We start from the raw sequence: 4,372 nt of genomic DNA on the forward strand, positions 1-4,372 counted from the left end.
GGCCCCGCAGCCGGAGGAGCGCGGCTCCGCCCCGCCCGCCGCCGCCACCGGCCGGGCGCGCCCGCCGCCCGCTCGCTCCGTTCCGCCGGCGCGGAGCGCCCGAGCCCGGCGGGCGGCGACGGGAAGGCGGGGGCCCGGGCCGGGCCGGCGGCGGCGGAGCCCCTGATGGTGGGTGTTGCGCCCCAGCCGGGGTGGGAAGAGCGGCCCGGCCTTCCCGGACCGGGGGTCTGCGCCTTCAGCTGTCCCCGGCACGTGTGCGTCACGCAGCCCCTCCGAGACGGCTGTCCTGACCTTGCGCCGCTTCTAAGAGCCGACAGCCGAGAAAGGAGCATGCCGCCCTGTTTGATTCTTAGATATCTCCTAGAAATACAGACCGTGAAACACTGGGAATGGTGCACGGGTACTGTCTGTGGTGAGAGATCAGAGATTCTTCCCTCTTCACCGGTTTAAAAGAAAAAAAGGTCATAAAAGTAATGGTTCTCATGGCAGAGCCTCACGATTACTGCATAGCAGAGTATCTGTCTCCAATGTTCCTCTTAACCAGCAGCAGTCATTCCATATAACAACAGCCAGTGTTAATTCACCCACAACACTTTTGCGTTTGTGCACGGGTCTCAATGTCTCCAAGGTGGTAGCTGATGAAACCACAGTCCTCAATGTCCCTGTTAGCAGGCCATCCACCAAACATTTCCACAGGCTGCAAGGAGAGGAAAGCACAGCATCTGAACATGAGCCATGGCAAGCCAAGGTGCTGGGGACTGAGAATCAGCACCTCGAGCCCATATCAACCATTAAGGCCAATGGCAAGTGTGAGGAAGAATTGGTCAAGGGTGTGGATCCCAGATCTGCAGCAGAAAAAGTGGAGGTGGGGCATAAAGAGGCAAGGCCAGGAGACTTGGATCTGTTGTCTCCCACAAGTAGGGTTCGATTCGGAGCTCACTTGGCTGGCAAGCCATACAAGGTGCATGCTCTGGCCAGCCAGGTCCAGAAAGTGCCTGCAGGACTGTGGTGGCAGGACAGCTGGGCAGAGATCCCAGCAGGCCAGTTCTTCAGAAGGAGAGACTGTAGAAATTTGTGAGGAGAAGAGCAAAGCTTTCAAAAACTCCAGACTGGCATCCCTGGAGCAGGGGTGAAAGGGCCCACTGGAGGGGCCTGAGGGGCAGGAGGAGTATACAGAGCTGCTGGAGGGTCATTCTGGCAGCCTAGACCCCACAGCAAAAGTTCTGTCCCAGAAGGAGATGATCAAGCGCAGGTAGCGCTGTGAGGAGTGTGGTAAAGCCTTTCTGTGGCTCTGCCACCTCAAGAAGCACCACTTTGTCCATTCTGGACACAAACCCTTCCTGTACATGAAGTGTGGCAAGAGCATAGTTCAGAGGGGAGCTTTGAGGCCCGTGTGTTGGCCCACGAGTGCGCACCCAGTATGACAAGGCTTATGCGCTACCTGAGTGACATGGTCATCATCCAGAAGTGGTGGAGGTCGAGACTGGGACCTGACTATCCCAGCCTGCTCATTACTAAAATGAGGTAAAAAGACAACAAAAAAACTAGCTCTCTTGTCTCTGTTACCACAGGCCCTGTGCTCAGCACCAGGCAGAATTAGCAGTCTTGGAGGTAACTGCCTGTGTAAATGTCGGTCTTTGCAGTAGCTGCTCCTTGGAGCTGTGAGCCTACACATGCCACATGCCAGTCCTCCTGCAGGGAAGTCATTGGCTGTTGATGGGAATAACTTCTTAGAGAAGACACCCACAATGTTAATGAGCAGTGCTTCTGCTCCGCCTCTGTCACGCTGTCAGTTGGTGACAGTGCCCTGTGGGGAAGGCAGGAAATGTCTCAAAGCAGCGACTTTGAACAATGCCTCCCTTTCATGATTTTTTAATTCTTGTTATTCAACAAGGTGCTTTCCTGGGCTTTTACTCTTGGAGCTCAGCAACACTTCTGATCAAATATTTGAAGGTGATGCTCATGCCAGACATTACTGTAATCTTGTAATATGAAGACCATTTTTCACAATTAGCAGAAGCAAAGTCCTGCCATGGAGCTAGGGCTGAGTGTTCCTTCTCCACTCTCACCTGGTTTGCTTGCTGCCAGCTTCCTGACCTTATGGTGACTGAACAGTCTGTCTGAGGACATGAAAAGGAGAGTTTTGTCTCACTGTGCAAATAGCATTGTACAGTGCAATTTTCACTGTCCCCAGCTGAAAGATTTTCTCTTTCCTCTCTGGGTTCAAGTTGAGTTCATTAGTCTGTTTCCCTTGTTTCTTTTCTCACATACTTGATTCCTCTCTTCCACTTCTTTCCTTCTCCCACACCAAAAAGCTAAAAGACAGCACCACCACAACTACACCCCAATATTCCCTCTGCTCCATCTTCTTCAGTGCCTCTTTGCCGACTGAAGCGTGCTGATGGAAATTGGTCCTGTTTTCAGGAAGGAAGTGCACAGTTCCCAATGCCATGAACTTGACCTCAAAGGAAGAGACTGACAATACCAGACCTAACAGGTCTTTCAGACTTGCCCACTCTGCACTCTTTTTTCACGTTATACAAACACCACTTTCATTTGCTGCATCCTCAGTTTTAGCTGTTCTTGCTCTCTGTCTTGTGCCTCTCTAACACCTGCAATTCCCCAAAATTTTTTGTTTAGTGGCTTTAAATTCTCTGGGCTTCTTATGCCCACTGCATATAAAAGAGAAAGGATAGGGAAAACATCAGTAGCACAGTTTCCTCTTGGGGTTCTATGAATGCAGTCATGTGACACTCTGAAAAGTCATTCTTTGCGGTTTTCTACATTAAACGTTTTTTTTTCCCCTAAACTTTTTTGACTGGTTTGCAGACAGAGTGCTACAGTCAGATCCATGACACTTTGATGTGAAGTGAGGATGGAAGGTGAATTCAACTGATAAACATTGGGTGTCCTTATGTTTAACTATTTTCTTTAAAGTCAGGGGGCACATGAGCTGAGTCTGTACCCTGAGTGCTTGGAGCACAGGCATATGGGGGGGGGGGCTCGTATTTGAAGCTGCAGTGCTTCCTACTGTTCCCTCTTTGGTGCCTATCCAAACTCAAATATTGACACAGTTGCAGAGTGTTCTTACTGGAGCTGGGCTTGTGTGCTGTGTTTTGAAGCACATGCCCCCTGTCACATCAGAACTGGGAGAGAAGGGGGAGCAATGGGGGGGAAGGGAAGGGGAAAACCAAAGCCCCTATTTCCTAAACAGCTGACCTGCTTCTTTATTCTGAGGTAACAGGAGAGAAATAGTAGGAGCAATTATGGATTCAGAGGTATTCACAGAAACATTGATCACCTAAGAGTTGATCTGAGTAGCTGGGGCAGGTCTGTGCTGTGCTGCACGTTATCACTTGGTTGCAAGATAAACTCAGCTGACTAATCCTGATTGAGGAGCCCATAGGGGACTCTGACTGGGCACCTGGTGATGGTGCCATGACTGTGTCTTTGTCTTTATCTTAGAAACACCATGTTCTTGTGTGAAAAACCTTTTGCTTGACAGTAAAATGATGAATAAAGTTGTTTACTCCTAAGAAAATCCTACAAAAGCCCTGAAGACCATAATGCTGGTGAACCTCAAAATGGATAGGATCTGTACAGGGTGCCATGGCCGGAGTAGATACTGTCCAGTGCTGTATAACTTGGTGTTTGCAGCATCTGAAGGGTTCTAGGATTATCTAATGCTCTACCGTTTCTTGTATTTTTTAATTACTACATTGTGGGCTCTGAATGCCTTTCTTACTGGGATCCATAACAAACACTTGCACCGGTGCATTACATTTGGTGTAGGCAGCAGCATCCTGCTGAGAAACACCTTACTGGAAGAAGGATAGCAAGGAAAAGGATAGGTACCTGCTTGGTCTTATATGCCGGCATGGGCTTCACCAAGGCTTTGGGGTGCTGCTGCAGCACTCTGGGGTGACAAGTGCACAAATCTTTCGGATAATTGGGGTCCTTCATGCTGGCAGGGCTCACTGGTTATCAGGCATGCATGTGAACTTCAGTGTTACACTTAAACTTCACACCACGTTCAGGGTTCAGCCCTTGGCCAATTTGTAAACTGGCTTAAAGCTGACCAAGAGGTTTGAACAAAAAGGCAGCAGCAGGCTGCAAGGGAAGGGGATGATTCTCTGGGTCCTAAAGTCCTTCTGACTCAGCAGCTCCCCTGTCCTCAGGGGCAGGGGAATCCCTGTGTGAGGGGATGGGGTTTCATCTTTGTGATTGTATCCAAAGTGTTACTTTGATTAAACTGTGATCAAACTGTATAACTCACTTCAGGAACATATTGATAAATACTCCAACTATTGAACCAGCAAACTCTCCGTCATAGAGCAGACAAAGGCCCAAGAAAATGGGCCAAGGACAAACC

The sequence above is a fragment of the Lepidothrix coronata genome, unplaced genomic scaffold, assembly GCF_001604755.1.
Source record: "Lepidothrix coronata isolate B3197 unplaced genomic scaffold, Lepidothrix_coronata-1.0 Scaffold1, whole genome shotgun sequence".
In the NCBI taxonomy this organism is placed as follows: Eukaryota; Metazoa; Chordata; class Aves; order Passeriformes; family Pipridae; genus Lepidothrix; species Lepidothrix coronata.